This window comes from Martes martes (assembly GCF_963455335.1).
Source record: "Martes martes genome assembly, chromosome: 8".
In the NCBI taxonomy this organism is placed as follows: Eukaryota; Metazoa; Chordata; class Mammalia; order Carnivora; family Mustelidae; genus Martes; species Martes martes.
In genome coordinates, this window is record NC_137895.1 from 104,040,240 (window position 1) to 104,059,870 (window position 19,631).

Sequence of the window (19,631 nt, forward strand, 5' to 3'; positions counted from 1 at the left end):
CCCTTATGAAATCTAAATAAAGATCAAGCATTTCTGTTGAAAACGTAGTGTCTCAACTCAGATGTGCTCTGAGTGTAAAATACACACCAGAGTTGGAAGACTTAGCAGAAAGGAAACATACAATAGCTCATTAATAATTTTGATATTGATGCATGTTGAAACGAACATACATACTTAAGATATATTGTGTGCAATAAAGTTCTATCATTAAAATTAATTTCACCTAATTCTTCTTTTTACATCTTTTAATGTGGCTACTGGGAAATTGTAAATTACATATCGTATTTCTATTGGTTCTCTGCTCTAGATGTTTAATGTTCCTGGGGATAGTGCTGGAGAGGGGATATCCTGGTCCAAGGGCTCATTCATCACTTGCCCTCTCATATTGCTACAAAGTCCCTGCAGAACACTTTCCAACCCTCTCTTTCTGAATTACTGGTTTAATGTTACTTGCTGTGAATGAGTACTTCCCCTCATCCTTACCCACTGACAGCATTCTCTCTCCTCAGGCCTGCTCCCCCTTCTCTCTTCTGCCAGGCTTTGGAAAACCTATTTCTACTGTGAAGAGTTCTTCTCTCCCTCCCCATTTCTGTCTTATCCTTTAACACCACCTCCTCTGACTTTTTCTGACGACCTGCATCTCTTGAAACTACTTCAGTACAGGTCAAGGTCTTCAGGAGAGGTCTGCTTCATTAGAGGTCTTGCAACGAAGGTCAGAGGGAGAGGCCATCAGAGTCCCTGCTTGCTCAGGCCTCTCTCCCACTGTATGCTCTGCCTCCCCTCCCTAACGCTGGTGCTCTATGCTCATGCCCTCTGTCTTCGCCCCCTCTAAGTCACTCTCCCCTTCTCTCTGACCCTACATCTCAGATCAGATTTCTGGAAAATAGACTCTGCATGGAGATGGAGATCTGCAGGTTGGAGGTCTATCGGGAAGAGCTGGGAACAACACCTTTAAGAAACTGAGGAACTGGGACTGGACAGAGAGCAAACTTGAACTGAGGTGCGGTTTCCACAGAGGCCTCCGCTGATCCCTTGGGAAGATCAGGAGCTGGGGTCCTCCGGCATGAAAGCGAGGGGATGTGCCTTTGTATCCCTTCATCAACTGTTGGACCAGATGTCCCCAAAGAGGGGCAATGCAGCTTATACTCCCCACTCCTGAGATGATCCTCTCAAAAGTCTCCCAAAGATCTCTTTGTTTCCAACCTGCTTTCTTGGGCGCCTTCCTCTTCAGTGTCCCTGTAGCCCAGGCTTCTCCTGGACTTGGGCGTTGTGCACAAGTGCTCACCCTCCTGGATGGTGTCGTCTTCTTCCTTGGCTCCGTTTTGAGCTTCGACCTGGGCTCTGGTCTCAGCCCGGCCCTCTCTGCATTGTCCAGACTCTTTCCAGCTTGTCTTTCCTCTGCTTCACAGCGCTCCGGGTCTTCCTCCAGACTTCCAGCTTGGCAGCGGCAGGTCCTTCTTCAGACCCCCTTGCTACCCCTCCATCTGCAACATGGCAAGTCCTGTGGCGCCCCCCGCCACTGCATCTTCCACGTTCACCCCCATTTCAGGCCTGCCCTTCACAGGGACCATTGCAGTCACCTCCTGCAACCTCCACCTGGTCCACTCTGCGGGTTTCTGCTCCAGTGCGATGCCTCCGTCAGCAATCCGGGCTTCCAGTGGCCTCCCTGACCTCGCCCCCTGGTAAATGGGTAACCTTGCTTCCTGCAGTCAAGCTTCAGAAGAACGTGGCTGGGTAAGCACAGGCCTTTGTTGCTTTGAGAAATAATATGCTTCCCCGGGGAAGAGCAAAGCCAGTTCTGGGCAGCTTTGCACCTGTTCTCAGCTAGGGCAGGGCCTGTGCTCTGTGTCTACTCTTCCGCTTCTCTTCGGTCAGAGAAGAGGTCTTAATGCTCCCTGGTCCCAGGAAACAGAAAACCAAGCCCGTGGACCACAGGGCTCTCGCACAGGACCACAAGGCCCTGATGGGAGTCTTCCTTATGTATGCGGGTAGGGAGAGGGAGGGGGGCTTTGAGCCTAGAGTCCCTGGGATCCCCCATAGGCCGATTTCTGCCAGGGCCTGAGCCGTGCACCAGCCTAGGGGAAAGTAAGACCTGGGAGAGGCCCCAGGGCGGGGGAAGGGGGAGCGGCGGCGGGGAGCTGCGGGCAGACGGGAGATTTGGGAGTCGCCCCTCCCCTCCCCACAGGGATCCCGGGCAACCACACAGCTGCCCCTAACTCCGACTTAATTGGCTCTGCGAGCTCCGAATTGAAGAGAGGCCAACTCCCAAACAAAGACTCGGCCCAACTCGGGGCTTCTGGGCGAGGCCGGCCCGGCTGGGAGCAACGAAGCCTGGGAATCGGAGGGGGGCGAGCCGAGAGGGTGGGCGCTCGGGAAGCGGGGCGGGGCGGGGCGGACCGGCAGGAAGTGCCGGGGTGCTGGGCTGGAGCCCGGCGGCCCGCACCCCGACCCTGTCCCGCTGGGTGGGCCCGGAGCGCCGCCGCGCCTCCCGACGCTCCGGCTCCCGTCGCTGCGTGCGGAAACCCCGCGGCCGGGTAAGTGCAGGCGGCGGCGGGGCAGCGCGCGAGGCTCGGGAGGGCCGGGGCGGGGCGGGGGCGCGCGGGGACAGGGGAGGGAGAGGGGGAGCGGCAGGTCGGTCGCGCCGCAGCCCCGCAGGGAGGAGGCGCCCCCACCTCCCTCCCGGTGCCGTGGCCAGCCCTGGCTAGCCGGACGCTAGCGGGGCCTGGGCGGGCGGGGACCAGCCGACTCTGGATGCGGGGGGGTGGGGCAGGCGGCCTCGGATCCTTCTAGGTGGACGCGGGCGCGCACCGGACTCTGCCAGGGTCGCAGCATTTGTGCCCCTAATTATACTCTTGAGCCTGCCTTTCTGCACTTAGGGCCTTGGGACAGGGCTCTGGGCTTCTGAGTGCCTCCTGCCGGCCCAGCGGGCTCAGGGCCTCTCTCCTGGAAATGTCATTCTCTTTGTCCACCTGAATTCTAGTAGCTGGCTCTTGGGCATAACCCCCGGGGCGACCGGTCCAGAGTAATCCCAGCTAGAATTGTACAGAGCTTGGCTCAGTACTCCCTGCAAAATAGAGTTTGCTAAATGCCAGCAGATGGTGTGGCTTCTGCAGGCACCGATCTGCCTTGTGTGTCCCATGGGGACACATCTGTGTCTTTGTGGGGACATGGCTATGCAGGCCCCATCACCTGTGTTTGCCTGTCCACTCCTGCAGGTGCAGTTGGCTGGTTTGGTATGGGAAGAAGGAAGATATGGAGGGTTCCGGGGTGCATTGTTTCCCCAGTGGTATGTGCAGTATTGACAAGCGTGAACTGGCTGAAAAATATGAAAACGCCGAGGGGTCAGTCGGGTTGGGCAAGAGAGCATCTCACCTTGGCTCTAAATTGCTCCCGACCTCTCCAGCTTGGGGACACACAGTAGGAGGCAGGGGTGGCACAGAGAGAAGAGGCAGCTTCTGGAAACCCTCCTAAGTACCCTCCAGGTCATAAGATGCAGGTGGAAGGCTGAGAGAGGGAAGAGTGTGGAATTAGGCCAGAGTGTTTAATTTGTGAGCACTGTGATGATAGCTACCTTTGGAGTCTGGAGCCCTGGGTTTGAATCAGAATTCAGTGGTTGTTACTATGTTACTAGCGGATGTTCCCTGGGTCTCCCTGGGGCTCAGGAGCTTTGTGTGCAAAATGGGACTTGTCTGCTGTCCTGCCTACCTCAGGGGGTGTCTTCAGGCTCAAATTGGCTAATGCCGGGGAAAGGGCTGGGACAGGCTTAGGCTGCTAGAGCGAAGGGCAAATGGTGGGCTCATGGGGCAGAGTCTGAGGCTTGGGGAACACTTTGAGGGCCTGGAGCTCTTTGGTTGGGGGTAGTAAAGGGAGCCATTTGCATACTTCTTCCCTTGATATTCAGCATCAGAGGAGTGTGGGCTCAGAGCCACATTACACTTGGTGTGTGAGATACATACAGATCTGGCGGTGCCAGAGGTTTTGTGTGAAAACCTTCTCCAGCCCAGAAGGAAAACTGGCTTGGTTGGTTTTTGAGTTGTGTAACCTTAGAGCAGCTTGACTTTCCAGAAAGCTTTCCTCCAAGTGAGCCGCCATCTTGCTTTTATCTTCATGCAGCCAACAAAAGCAGTAAGGAGCCCTTTCCACAGTTTGAAGCCAGCGTGATAGGAGGGGAGGATATTTTCCCAAGCAACGTCATGGGTGTGGGATGTCAGCTGCCTGGTTCTGTCTTCTGGGGTACAGAGCCAGGCTGAGACCAGCCAAGGAAGGCTGAGAAGTTGTCATGAGTCATGACAGGTGGCCCTGAACACCAGGGCAGGGTTGGGGGTTTGTGGGCACTTGGATGTCCCCCATCACAGAGCCTTACTTGTGCGTAGCAGCCATGTAGTAAACACTGAGAAAGGAAAGTAGGCCCTGGCCAGGGGGCCTGGAAGACTGGGGTCAAGTCCTGGCTCTGCTCTTAACTTGTGTGTCCTGGAGAACGTCCCTTCACCTCTTTGGGTCTGCTTCCTCACTGGTCAAAATCAGGACATCTGTCCAGTCAGTTGTTCTGCCCTCTGCTCACGTTCCACCTCCTCAGAGAGGCCTTTCCCCATCCCCTATGGAAAGTAGCTTCGTCCTGGGCTGCAAGCACATTCCCTGATCTGATCCGTTCACAGCACTTACATGGTCTGAACTTAGCTTTGCTAAGTTTGCCATACTGGAAGATTCAGGAAAGCAGGGCCCTGCCCCAGTCCTCCACCCGGTGGCTCACCAGCCCCTGGGACACTGTAGGTACTCAAAAAAGGTTGTGTCGGTGAGGGAGCAAATAACTTACCAAGCAGGGAACTGTGGCATGCTTTTCAAATTGTGTTTCTAGGAGCTTTTGAGGGAGAACAAGCCCCATAAGCAGGGCCATGGGTCCCTCACTCCAACAGCTGGGGGTTAATCTGAGTTATGGGCTGGTGTCCAGGTAGGATTTCCTTTGAAGAAAGGGCCCTCCCACTGAGATAAAACTAGAAACCCATTGTATCAGAAGACCCCTAGGGGCCTTTTCAAGTCCAAGTTGAAATCACAGTTCTCCAGATGGAAATAGTGCCCTCCTGGCCCTCAAGGAGGACCAATGGCCATGATTCAGACACTCACATGCCACAGATCGCTTCTGCTTGGCCAGGGACATCGACATAGGGTTGTTTTCTCACAACCGGTTTAATTTCCTGACTTTTTGGACAAGGTTAATATGAAAATGATTTTGCACACAGCCCAGCAGCAGCCAGTGGTCCGTGGGAACTCTGAACCATGTGTGAGATTAGCAGGGGGGGACACTGACGATTTACAAAGCCAATAAACCACACTCTGATATTGGAGAGCTGCCTGTTCAGGGTGACCGTGTCTGTCATCATCCTCCCTGGAGTGGGAGTGGGGGCTGTGTTCCCAGGCTGACCGTCCAGACAGGCCTCCTGCCCAGTAGATACCCACTCAGTGTGCTTTATTCCTGAGTCGTTGGCGGTGGGACAGAGCCCTCTCTCTGAGCCCTCTCTCTGAGCCATCTCTCTGAGCCATCCCTGAGCCTAGGAGACAGCAACGTGATGGTGCACCCTGATCCGCATTTACAGCAGCCCTATTGGCCCCGAGGTCGTCTCTTCCTGTAAATACATTTGTAGGTGGCTCTGTGGCTCCCATCCCCAGCACTGTGCTCAGGTTTTTCGCACAGAATCCATGTTGACCACCACCTTTGTTAAACCCCATGAGAATTAATATAAGACATGTATACTCTAATGTAGTTATATAACGTATAATATTATATATATGTAATTATGTCAGATATGTTAATGCCATATAGTATATAATATGTAATATAATATGCTAAATATTACATGCTATTAATATATAAATACATATTGTATAATTACATATTATAGTATATACTGTTAGTATTATATAATATATATACTATTACTATTATATTGTTATTTATTATTATTTATATTACTATTTAGTATATAGTAATACATAGTACCTAATAATATATATAGTATCTAGTAGTATATAGAAAGTATATCATAGTGTGTACTAAGAGTATATAACATGTAATGGCAATATTATATATTAATATATATATTATATATATATATATATAATGGAGAAGGAGGTTCATTTGTTTTGTTGGGTTGTTTTGGGGGCATAGCTAAGGGGGGAGACTATGGAAAGAAGTGGAAAGGAGATAGGGAACACAGACACCCCTCTCCCTCGACCAATTCCTTCTCACCGTTGACCTTGCTTCTTGTAGCCGTCCCTGCTCTGACTTCTTGTGGGCTCCTGGGCTCCTGAGGTTTGTACTTACAAGGGGGTGTGCTGCAGAGCTGAAGGGGTGGCTGGCCTGTGTGCACAGATTCACCCAGCACCTCCTCTGAGCCTCCGGGCCTTCAAGTACCAAAAGGCCTGCCCTCTGACCTCAGGCACCTCCTTGTGAGGAGATTAGAGTTCCTCTGGGGAAGAGAGGAGAGAACAGCTGAATGTACAGTACCTGGAGGGATGCTCACTGGGGCAGTGGGGCTGGGGGTAGGGAAGGCAGAGAGCCCAGGTCTGGGTCAGACACTCCAGCCTGGAATCCGGGCCCTGCCCCCTCCTCCCAGGGGACCCTCCGTGTGTTACTCAACCTCACTGAGCTTCGGTTCCTCTTCTGCCAACCAAAGAACGACCTCTAACTCCCGGCTGGCCTGGGTATGGATGGATGGCTGCGGGGCACAGAGTGCCCAGGTGTGGGCTGAGAGATGAGCACTCTGGACAAGTGTTCACAGTGACCGGGGGGCCCGCCAGGTGGTGACCACTGCACCACACGTCCCAACCCTGATCTTGCATGCTGGGCATCGGGGGTACTCCCGGGCCAGCCGGCCACCCCTTTCCTCCTCTGGGTGCATTTCCTCCTGGGCCATTCTGCTCCCCACACAGCTGTGTGCAGGTTACAACTGGATTTAAGTGTCTCAGTGCCCCGTGTATGCATCAGCCCTTCTTAAAGGCTTAAGGGCTTTTACTGCAGAATGCCAAGAATTCAAGAACTGAGGCTGTTCCAGAGGTTCAGGAAATGTTAAAGGAAATGGCTCTGACGTCCCGTGATCTGTTTTGAAGTAGTAAGTTTTGAACTAAAGTAGAGTTCCCTGACCCTCTTTGACGGCAGGCAGTGGGGCAGAACCCCGCAGTGGTTCCTGCCTGTGTCCTGACTTCCAGGTTCTTCTTCTTCTCCTTTTTTGAACAGGGATCTCATGTTTTGAAAGATTTTTGTCAGCCACACTTCAGTGTAAAGGGAAATTTGTTTCTCCATTGGAAGCAATTGATCAAAGACCACAAAGCGGTAGTGATTTCACTACCCAGTGTCGTCTTCTCTGCTTTCTATCATTTGCATTTTTAAAAGATCGGTTTAGACCATTTAACCAACAGATTCTAGTGTGTTGAAAGGCTCAGAAGAGAAAAGGACAAAGAGCAGGACTGGGCTGGTGTTGTCCAGTTTTTCTAAGGTTTGGGACAGATTGCAAAATTATAAACAGTTTTCCCATTATCCTGTTTGATCGCATAGGTGTGGTAGCTAGCCTCTGAAGCTTTCTTCTGACAAGCAAAGGCCCACGTTTCTATAAGTGCTCGTGACAAATTGTAAAGACCTTTCTCTCTCAGACCCTCTTCTGCAGACAAGTACTAGGGCTCTGACCCCTGGAAAACAATGTCCTATACCATGGTTTCAGAATTATATTCCTCACCACTGCGTGAGGAGAGAAATTTACGTTTATTGACTTTTTTTTTTTGTCCCTGGCAACTAGCACCAAGTTGGGCAAACAGTAGGAATTCAGTCAGTGTCTATAGAATAGATATTTCAGGAGGGAGGTTATCAGTCATCACTGAGACTGGGCCTCAGGGAGAAGAAGTACCTCAAGGAGGGCTGGCTACATAATTTGTCGGACCCAGTGCAAAATGCAATGGCAGACCCCTGGCACAAAAAGCAGGGAAAATGTCACTAAAAGTACTAAAACATACAGCTTTTTCCTGTCTTCCATGGTCTCTTTCTTGACTTGTCATGGTAGGTTTTATTTGCTTCTCAATGACATTCTAAGTAAAGAGAAATTAAAATTTTAATTTTAATTTAATTTTAATTTAGTTTTAATTATTAGCATGAATTTTACTAATTCATCCTGATAGTGTGTGATGCCAGGTTTAAATGCAAGCAGGGCACCTTGGCTGGCCCCGTCGGAAGATGTACGACTCTTGATCTCAGGGTCATAGGATTGAGTCCCATGTTAATTAGGGACTTGCTTAAATAAATAAAACAAAATAAAATAAAATAAAATAGGACTTAACTCCTATGTAGAATCACCAAAGTCACACAATTCATATGTTCTAGCTCATGTTTTGTTCTTCTCAACACTGGAAATGATGCACAAAATGACCTCAACGTTTTTATTTCCCTTCTTGATACATGCACCTTCGTCAACACACTATCACACCCCACTTTCAGCTTAAGGGGAAAGAAAGGGCTGAAAGGAAAAGCAACGATGCCCAACACAGACATGGCTCCGCTTCCCTTCTGTTCATTTTCAGCACTAGTAGTTGACTAATGCTGGAAGTGCCACAAACAGGGAAGGACAGGGTATCATAAGAATCCTTGGTTGCTGGTGTTTCTTACAACGCATTGCTTGCTTTCTGCACTTGAACCCAGCTCTGGCTCCAGCGGAGAGCCTGACCTCCCTGGGCCATCCGTCCCCGCTTGCTCCATCAGAAACCGAACACCTTATCTTGTACTCTTTGAGGCTCCTTGAGTGCCACACCCGGAGGACCCCCAGGAACTCTGTGCTTGTGGGGCATTGTGGATCCAAGGAAATCAGCAAGGGAAAGTGGGCACGCACTGAATTCCTTTCTGCTCACAGTCACGCCCACCGTCCCATGGGGCTTCACTTACAAAACACAAGCTCAAAGATTAAATTGTTAAAAATTCCAAGATGCCCAACAGCCTCGCATTAAACCAAGCGCAAGGCCCTTCTCAGCACAGGGGACTGAGAGTCTGAGCTGGAAGCCTGCTCGTGAAGCCAGCCATGTTTCAACCCTTGACCTGTTTTGGTCCCATTTTTAGATGGTTCTGGCCGACTTGGGGTAGAACACGTCCTTTAAACGAGCGGGCCATTCAAGTGCCCTCGGATTCCAGGTAGTCACTTAGATGTTTCGAAAACAGCAAAGGCTTCCATCTCCATCCTTCTGCTTTAAATCATTTACATTTTCAAAAAGTCGGCTTGGATCATTTACTCACAGGTTCTAGTGGGTTTAAGAAACTCAAAAGAAAGGAACAAAGGACAGGAGTAGAGGGGGGCCAGGACCATTTTGTCTGAGGGTTGGAATGCACCAGAAAGCAAAAAGCTTCTAGGAGTTCTTACGTCTGTTCAAAGATACTGGCTGACTTGTTCTAGGCATGACCATTTTTATACTGAAACCAAGCTGATGGTTCGGGATGGGGAAGGGTGTGGCTTAGTTAGCAAGGAAGGAGGTGCTCTTTGGGTGACTTCACATTTTGAGGTGCTTTTTGCACAGAGAGAGGCTTAGGGAAGCCAGGCCTTCCAGAAGAAATAAGTCCCTTTCTCTGTGGGGAGAGAGGTGAGGCAGGGAGACCGAAAGTTAGGACTAGCAGTGCCGGGCCAGAATGAAATAGTCTGAAAGCAATTAACACTTTCTGATAGCATGGCTGCCCGCTAAGAGCTTTTCAGTGCGCTGGAAACCTCTAGTTCCCAGTGAGTACTAGGAAACAACTACTAGCACCGTGAACCGAAATAGGAGTTCTTTCTACCTCTTTTCTTTCTTTCTTTCTTTCTTTCTTTCTTTCTTTCTTTCTTTCTTTCTTTCTTTTTTTTTTTTTTAATATAGAAAGACCTGTTGGAAGAAGTAGTTAGAGACAGCAAAGAAGCCACATTTGCTTTGTACCTTTACTCCCTTCAAGTCGGCCTACTTTCTACCTGGGTTTTAATTTATTGTCTAAGTAATGTTGTAAACAGCTATTTTCATTATTACATTTGACAGTTGCATGACATGCTCTTCTCCAGCGGTCCACAAACTGTCTCGTATGACCTACAAGCCAAGATTATGTATTTAAAAGGCTGAAACGAACAGAAGAACAAGGAGAACTATGCAGCCGAGACCGTGGGGCCCATAGAGCCTGGGAGGCTTGCTAACCCGTGTTTTTTTGTTTTGTTTTGTTTTGTTTTTAAAGATTTTGTTTATTTATTTGACAGAGGTCACAAGTAGGCAGAGAGGCAGACAGAGAGAGGGGAGAAGCACGCTCCCTGCCGAGCAGAGAGCCCGATGCAGGCCTTGATCCCAGGACGCTGGGACCATGACCTGAGCCGAAGGCAGAGGCTTTAACCCACTGAGCCACCCAGGCGCCCCTGCTAACCCGTGTTTTAACAGAAACAGTCTGCAGAGCCCCAGTCCGCCCACCTGTGGTTATGGACAGCTCAAGGACCCCCAAGCACTGAACGAGGGCACAGGGGCTAGCCTGAGTTAGAGGAAGGCCTGGCCTTGGAACCATGGTCTCTCGGGTGACTCCCTCTGAGATCCCTCTTTCATTCCCCCCAGGGATGCAGCCTGGGAATCGGGACAAAGTCCCGGTGGTTCTGGTGCAGCTAAGATTGAAAAGCACTGCCCCGAGGGAGTTGTTCTCAACGTGGAGTACCGAGAACCAACCCAAACCTGCCAAGCCAGGCAAACATCCTGTCCCAAGTGTGGGGGGAGGAGAGCACAGGAGGATGGGGGAGGCTGGCCAGGGTGGCCTCCAAGCCTTGCTTTGCAATCTAAGGCTGGAAATGACTGGAACTGTTCTTCTGCTCACAACTGAGGCTCTGGAAGGTGAAGTGAGCGGCAGGACCCAGAGCTTGGGATAAGAATAACACCTCCAGCAGCCATCATGAATCCCTCCCTTAGGAAAGTTATCCTTAACCGTAGTTGTAGCCCTGGGCTCTACTTTTCACTGCTATATATGTTTTTGTCTCTTAACTTACAGAAGGCAGCCTTTTGGTCAATTCAAGAGTTTAAGCCCACTTCTGAACGCTGTCGAAATAATGTAAATAAACATGTATGTGCCCAGGAAGTCGGAAAGCTATGCTGCCGACTGGCGCCCCCTAAAGGATGGCTGCATTCTCTCATCCCCGGCGCCCTCTCTGGGGAGTCCCACGGGGTCATTGGCCCAATTGCCTGCCCTCCGACAATGTGGCATGTGGAGCCTTTAGGAATGTAATAGGATTTACGTTCCAGGCACTGTGTGAGCTTTTAACATATGCTCTCTCTTATAGTCATCACAGACCTTACAGAATCAGTGCCATTACCCCCATTTTACAGTCGTGAATGTTGAGGCACACCTAAGTTAAAGAGCTTCCCCAGATCCCACAGCTAACACACAGCAGAGCTGAGATTCAAACCCAGGGAGGTCTGGCCTCAAAATTCGGAAGGGTGGGGAGGTGGGGAAACTAGTCCATGTATTAGGCATTTCAGTACATCTACACTGGGTAGGCTTGTGGACCTAGAAAGCAATTATTTCCCGCTCTCCTAATTCTTGCCCAGTGTCTCATACACCCGTGGCAGGAGGTGAGCCCACACCATCCAAAGGCTGGATTGCCAACGCACCACCTCAGAAGGAATTCAAGGACCAGAAGCTCAAGGTTCTGTGTGAGTTGTCGAGAATGCCGTTGCTACCCCCAGAGCTGGCTGGGTCTTTAAATTCGTCCCTCCTCATTTTGGAAATTAGCGGCCAAAGTGGCACATAAAGATTACATACCACATATTATCATCACCATCAATAATAATGAGGCATCCTTTTAGAGCTCTTCACACTTCAAAGCACTGGAGTCTTGTTATTTCCTGATGTCCTCATATTAATAGACTCAGCAACAGCCAGAGGCAGTGGGAACTCAGAGATCGTGGCCGTTGGCGGCCCTGGGAGCCTGCAGTCTTCCCAAAAGCCCAAGAACTGGGCTGAGAACCAGAGATGCGCCCCTGAGGGCCAGCTCTTCTCAGACCTACTCAGGGAGAAAGGAGAAACGACCTCTACCCTCCAGGTCTCTCCGGCCAACATATGGGAGTGGACAGGCTCCTTCTCCATCTTTAGTCCTGGGACACGCAGGCAGCTCTCCAGATCCAGGAACAACACAGAGATGCTGATGGTGATGAAGTAATTAGTACATGGCTAGGGAGCCAATATATGCAATATCTAGCATGTTCGGATGCCAAGTCCATTTCTATAACATCCTCTATAACTCATGGAACTAAAGTTCTTTTTTCTTCTTTGGAAAGAATTAGGGTAACAGTGTGGGGGGTGTTGGTTAGTTGCCATGTGAGTGTACTATTTCTTTGCCAGAAAGGTCAAATATCTTTAAAAAGACAAGAATCTGTGTGTCTGGCTCTCTTGCAGGGAGAAGATTCTAATACTTTCCAAGGGGGTTTCTATGTCCCTAGAAACTAGGTTTCCGCAGGGCTGGGATGAAGCAACATGGCTTATTTATCAGGGAGCTTAGCAGCTTCCACACTTTCTTCAATAAATTACATCACTTTCTGGACTTAAGACCTAACAGATTTACATCCAAGTCCCAAAGTGAAAATCAGAATTTAAATTTGGATGCGTCAGTGTTCTCTCCCTCACCCTCCCATACACGAGCGCACGGTTCTGTCGGTCCATGTGGTACGGGAGAAAGCAAGCTGAACCAGGGTCTGGATACCTGGGATACTGGCTTCTAGCCCCAGTTCTGCCTCCTCGGGGGTCCCTGGGGTCCACGGGGACCCCGAACCCGTGCCTAACCCAAGGCCTTTCTCTTGGGAGTTGCTAATCCAAAGTCTTATCTATAACCACCCGAAACAGAACTCTGAACTTTTTTGTTGGGGGAAGTCATAAACCTCTTTGGGGATCTGCTCACACCTGTGGAACCCCAGCACAGAAATGGTTAACATTTTTTCATATAATTTCAGGGGCCTCCAACTTAGGACCCCTTGGAAGGAATGGTGTTTTAGGCTTACTTGCCACACCTGCTCCAGAGACAAGATAGGCACTATTTGGAAAGCAAAGGAGAAATTGTACAAATCCTACTCTCTGGGAAAGGAGACAAGTTTTTATGTCATTCAGGCATTTTTTTTTTTTTTTAAATTTCCTGCTGCCTGGAAGGGAGTGTCTGTGCCTTTCTGAGTCCCAGCAAGCAGGTTGTAATGTGCTTAAGCCCCAATTAGTGTGCAGCATGATGAAAGCTGCTCCGCAGGTACCCCTCCTTCCACCCCAGAGCACCTCTGCGGAGCACAGAGCCTGCTGACTTCCCTGCTGACGTCCCCCATGGAGGCTGCTAACCGCTGACGGGGTTGGGTGGGAGCAGGCTACGCAGTCCACCAGTGCTTGACTGGCCTTCAAGGTCACTCTTTCTGGGGTCCTTAAGGGTCTTCTTATCCCCAGAGGACAGAGGAGGACACTAGCTTACGTACATAGGACCGACCTGCCCAAGTTCACACAGCTGGTAAGAGTGTAATTTTCCCTCCATAGATGTGACAGCCCAAACCAAGCATCAGGGAAGCAGGCTCACATTCCCATTCACGCCCAGCACCGGGGATGGTGGAGGAAAGAAAAGCCCCCTCCCACCCACACTCAGGATCATCCTTCAGCTGCCGCACATGGACCCCCTCCCTGAAGCTCCCAGGTGTCCTCTGTGGACTCAAGCAGGGTCATTTCCTAGGCGGCTCTCAGAGACCCTCAGATCAAACGAATTGTGGCTGCAGCTGGGGACATGGGGAGGAGGCTGCTCTGGGCGACTGGCACTCTGCTGGGGATCCCACCCTGGGGGAGGGGGCAGCAGAGGGGGCCTGTGCAACTGAAGACCTGGTCCCCTGCGTCAAACCCAGTGGGAGTCCTTTTTGAGTCTGGGGGTGGGGGTGGTGGTCAGCATTGATGTGGGGCCCAGAGCACCTCCCACATCCTCCAGGCTGCTTCAGGGAGCCGTGTCTCACCCTCTCCACCTCACAGGCACACGACAGTGAGAGCGTACCCTGGTCCCTAAGAACAGATGCCCCGTGGGTCTCCGGCTCCAGTCTGAGGCCTAAATCCAAGCTTGGGAGGCCCACGGGGCCCAGGGCATCTCTCACTCTCTCTGGCTCACTGGGGACTGGGGATGTCTGGGAGTTTCTGCCTCTGCTCTGAGAGTCATGGCCACTCAGCCCTCTGGTCTTCTCGAAATTCTGTCAGGCATCCGCGGCTGCCTGTTGGCTGGACCACCTGTGGGTAGATGGTGGGGTGATAGGGAGGGCCTGCTGCTTCTATCCCAACTCTGCGCCTGAGGTGGCAGAACGGAACCGACCAGGGAGGGCAGCCCAGGTCAGCGTCCTGCCCTGGGCTTGTCTGTCATGGGCAGCCTTTTTGCCTCGCCATAATCATGTAGCCTCAGATGCCGGGGCTCAGGGGCAGCTTCCAAAGACCAGCCCAGGCTCAGTTTCCCTGGCTGTGTACAGGGTCTGGAAAGCTGCCATGGGCAGCATGAGCCCACATGCACTGGGAGCTACTTTGGGGAGGAGGGAGAAGGAGCACTATCCGTTGTCGTCGTGCCTCAGTGTCCCTGGGGCCCTAGCTGAGGGTGCAGCATTCGTCTGTGCCAGAAGCCTGCTGGGCAGAGGTGGTCTCATCATCAGCTGGGAGCTGGGCACTCATCAGAGAAGCCTGATGTGCTGGCAGAATCTGGAAGGCAGCCCAGCTCATGAAATGGCCTGGCAGAAGCCAGACAAGGGCAGGCTCCTGGGAGGCAGGCACAAGGAGCTGGGGCAGGAGGCTCTCCAGGCTGGAGGTTGGCGAGGGGTGGGGGAGCAGGTAGGGAAGAGGAGGGGGGGTTGGGAGGCTCCTCTAGAACAACACAGGGGGGTTGATGGGAGGGTGGCCCCGTATTTCAGACAAGGCTGTGTGTTTTTTAATAAGTTTCTCCATCTGTGAAATGGGGCTCCTAAGAGGACCCACCTCATAGTTACTGCAAGAAGTACTATAATAATTATGTCATCACAGTCATAAGTATTATTATTATTATTATTGTTATTATTCCCATCCTCTGTGCAAGCAACCAGTGAGCTAAAGCCTGGGGAGGACAGAAATAGCAAACCCCATGCCAACATACAGGGCTGCTGCCGTTCCCCAGTGGGCTTGGACCCACTTGCCCAGGACAGACGCCATATTGAAAAAAAATGAGGTAGGGCTGTGGACGACAATTGGCAGTTCCTCAGTAAGTGCAACACGTGACTCAGCAATTCCACTGCTAGGCATTACCCAGAGGCACTGGAAACAGGTGTCCAAACAAACAAGTGTACTTGGATGCTCATAGCTGCTCCATCCACTCTAGCCAAGAGGTGGAAACAGCCCAGATGTCAGTCAACAGAAGAATGGATAAGCAAAAGGTGGCCTTTACGCACAACTGAATATTGTTCAGCTGTAACAAAGAGCAAAGTACCTATCCATGCTCGAGCATGAACCCGAGACGTTATGCTGGTGAGAAGCCAGACGCCGAGAATCATATATTGTACGATTCCACTGATGTGAAGTTTTCAGAGTAGGCACATCCACAGAGAAGCTAGTGGAGGTTTCCAGGAGCTGGCAGAGGGGGAGTGAGGAGTGAGCACTCAGTGGGTATAAGGTTTCCATCTGGGGTGATGAAAAGGTCTGAGCTAGACAGTAGTGATGCTTGTACAACATGGTAAATGCCCGTAAGACCACTGAATGGAAATGGTTACAAGAGTAAATTGTATGTTACCTGTGTTTTCCCTCAGTAAAAAAAAAAAAAAAAAAAAAAAAAAGGAAGACAGTGGGTGGAGCTGGAGCCAGGTGGGGTCAACAGAATTGGAGCCATCAATAATAAAGGGTTTCTCATGATGTCAGAGGTCACTTCCAGTTCTGAAAATATCTTGTGAACGTATGATATGGAACGTAGATTTCTACGACATAGACCTTGGCAGTTATCCCCTTGCTTCTTTTGACTGGGGACAAGTACGGGGGACAATATGCAGTTAAAGAATAAAACAGCTAATGCCGGGGCACCCGCGTGGCTCAGTCAGTTAAGCGTCTGTCTTCGGCTCAGGTCATGATCCCAGGGTCCTGGGATCGAGCCCCACGTCGGGCTCCCTGCTCAGCGGGAGCCTGCTTCCCCCCTCCCACTCCCCCTTCTTGTGTGCTATCTCTCACTGTCTCTCTCTGTCAAATTAAAAAAAAAAAAAAAAGCTAATGCCCACATCTTGGTCTCATAGAGTGCTAGAGCTGCAGTTCTTTGTGGTTCCAGCTTTCGGGTGAGTGGGGAAGGGGAGACAGTGATCAGGTGGGCTTGACTGGGGGCATTCCAGGGGATTAGCACACCCCTTCAGCCAGAGAAGCAATTATCTGCTTTATATGTTAGGTTCTACATACAAATTTCTTTGAAAGAATGTAGCAAGAACACCGACTTTCTCATAAAACGAGGCACAGAGAGAGACAGTGATTTGCCCAAAATGCTGACAGGTAGTGAGGGAAATCCTGATTTAGGACCCTTGACCCCTGGGCCTCTGCTTGCCCACCTCCACCCCCCAGCCAAACCCCATCTGCTAATGCCTCCATAAATACCATCCCTCAGTGTCAGCAGACATGCCTAGTATCCTTCTGGCAATTCCCCTTTGGGAATCTAGGGCAGGGATTAGTAGCCCTTAGTAGCCGTCCCCTCCTGGGTTCTAGGAACACACACACTGCCCGATCAAATCCCCCTCATGTCAAGGGGGATGTCATCCACTGGGGGTGATGACCCCCACCCAGCCAGGGCCTCAAGCACGTGTCTCCACATGGGTGATGAAAAGAGGAGCTCTTTCTGGGTGGAAATCATACATCCATTCATTCACGAAGATCGGGAAAATTATAATATAGATCCATCTCCGAGTGTGGGAAAAATTATAGACTGTATTCTTCACTATAATTAAGCTGGTTTTTAGAGGGAGCAGTAAGTATGTTAGGCAATGCATTCTTCTTTTTTAAAGGTGTCTTTGAGACCTAATGTGTCAAAATTAAAACCCCGTGCTCTTTGTTCAGAGAGCGACTGATTTTCCTTGTTGGGTTTAGGATTTTACTTCTCATCACTGGCTCCTCTCCTCCCCTAGCTTGGTCTGCCAGTGCAGGTAGTCAGCCTGGGCCAGCGGCTTGGACTGACAGTGGGCTGAGCTGGCCCACCCTTGACCATCCTAGACAACACCATGTCTGTTGTGGCCTTACAGAGCCGCCACAAATCAACCAGACAGGCCTGGTTCTCCCTTCAGATGCCCAGGTTCCAAAGTGGATTTTAAAAATTTATTTAAAGGAATGCTTCCTTCCGAACCCTAGGATCTGGTTTACAACCTGTTAAGCCATTTGGATTTATCTAACCTAACCACAAGTAGTGACTCTACTTCTATCACTCCCTGAAATGGAAAGTTCACTGGTACCCATTGCTTTCATACTGGAGCCTGGCATACAGCTGCTTCGTCACCTTCTTTGCCTAATTCCTACTTGTGCTTGAACTCTCACTAGTGGTTCCTCTCCTGGACACACTTTTCTCCCTGAACTTCATACATTGGGTTGGATGACGCCAATTATGACTGTCTCCCCCGCCGTGAGCTCTGAGGTTGGGGTCTGCTTCATTCATTCTCTTCTCTTTAATCTCCAGCCCATAATGTCACATAGCCGGGCCTTGAGTGTTCAGTGAATTAACAGATTAATTAATTAGCTGATCTCAAAAGGGAAAAGAGATACGTGAAGCACCAGCCAGACCACCGCAGCCCTAAACGAGGGGTAGGCCTACAGCCTACAGGCAGGTCGCAGAAGAGCAGAGTGAGTGGACACACTAGAGGTTGATGAAGGAGGGCAGCAGACAGGGGACATCTGGGTCCAGTGGAAAGGGGCGGGGCAGGAAGTGGTGACAATGGCAAAATGAGGACTGGGACATAATCCTGAAGACTGGTGCCCTGGATGGGTGGCAGGATGGGAGTGTCAGGGATACCAGACGGCCGGGTCGGCGGGGCAGATATTGACTTAGTTTCTGCCTGGCTGGTGGTCAGGGACTTGTGGCCACAGGAGAGAGCCTAGCACCCCGCAGGTTTCTGAGAGTCATCAGGTTGGGAGACGCAGGCAGAGCTGGGTATGAGTGAGGCTGAAAAGGAGAGACAGAAGGCAAAGCAGAAAGAATGGTCCCCACCTTGCCCCAGAGGGAGCACCAGCCTTTAATTAAAGGAGAGCACCAAGAGGAGGACCCAGCCAATGAGACCAAGGAGAGCACAGAGTTGGAGACTGGGCGTCGTGATGTGCAGATCAGAGCAAATTGGAGACACCGGAAGGACTGGGAGAGGGTGGGACAGTGACACCAGCCCAGGAGAGAGAGCTTCAAAGGAAGGTGCAGCGCTCTCAGTGGTTTCAAATTCGGCAGAGGTGAAGCAGGATAAGGTGGGACAAGCTGCCTCTGGCTTTGGTGGTCAGAAGTGAATGTAGGATGCATGGAAGGGAGGGGATTGCCTGACTGTGGTGGGCTGCACGGTGACCGGACAGGGAAGTGAAGCTTCAGGCCCCAGTGGTGAAGAGAAGGAGGTCTGGCAATGATTTGAGAAGGAGACAGGAGGCAGGGTCACTTGGGAGGTAGTGTGCGCGGCTTCCAGGTCAGGCTCAGGACCCTCCCAACTGCAGTCACATCCTGGCTGTGGGCGCCCGTGTGCTTGGGGACCACCTCGTTGCTCTCAGGGAGGGAGCTCCAGCAGGCCTGCCTTCCTTCTTCTCTTGGAATGGAACATTACACAGCAAAGACTCTGACTCCTGGAGACAGGATTTGGTTAGAGACGAAGCTGGGCTCTGTGCCAGAGACCCAACAGGATCAAGAAGTTTCTTTCTCTCTCGTGTGATAGTCTAGGGCAAGCCTGGATGCAGCCCTTCCACTCACATCCCATTGTCAAGAACTGCCACCCAGCCAGATCTAGCTGCTGAGACCCCCAGGAAATGTAGTTGCTAGTGAAGGGGCCACGTACCCACCTCCAACTCCATTATAATGGAGGGAGGGGGAACAACTTCCATCGGACCGCCAAAAGACTTGGCCATCTTAGGAATCAGACTTAAACCAGCTTTAATCCATGCCCCATTCTCTAGATGACAGACGAGGACAGCGACCTGCAGATCATAGTTGAGGCTTATGGGTTTAAAGAGGTACATGGGGGTGGGAGGTTTTCAGTTGTACCAGCCCCCCAGTGTCTGCCCACCCAGAATATTTTGTGTTGCCCAGGCTCTGTTTGCAAATGAAAAGTCAAGCTTTCACCCAGGTGGCCTCATGCGATGGGAGGCACCCAGCCCGGGCAAGGAAAACGCAAGAGAAGGAAGACCAGAAATGAGCAGCTGGGGCTTGCCAGGGCAGCTGTGTGCACCTCCACAGCCGGCCCTGCACAACTCCAGGGACAGCCACACACGGGGCCCCTGATGTGTACAGCGCCCCCTGGAGGTGAGGGTCGTAGCTGCACTGTCTTTGTCGCATTCCTAGGAGCCACTCCTGGGCGGAGCCCCAACACCTTGGGCTCTGGGGCCTTCCTCCTGCCCATGCTCTTCATCATACAGATCCTGAGCCTCCCCTGAATGGGCCACCTCGGAAACCTCCATCTTT

The 19,631-nt window shown here is 51.1% G+C and overlaps 1 protein-coding gene across 2 annotated transcripts in view; it reads left to right on the plus strand.

Annotated features, from left to right (window-relative positions):
- Positions 1–2,403: 2,403 nt before the first annotated feature.
- Positions 2,404–19,631, plus strand: part of TSPAN11 (tetraspanin 11) — a 60,876-nt gene continuing 43,648 nt past the window's right edge. For both annotated transcript variants that reach the window (XM_080810927.1, XM_080810926.1), the window contains exon 1: positions 2,404–2,534. The gene's annotated coding sequence lies outside the window, so the exon portion shown is untranslated. The remainder of the gene's footprint in view (positions 2,535–19,631) is intronic.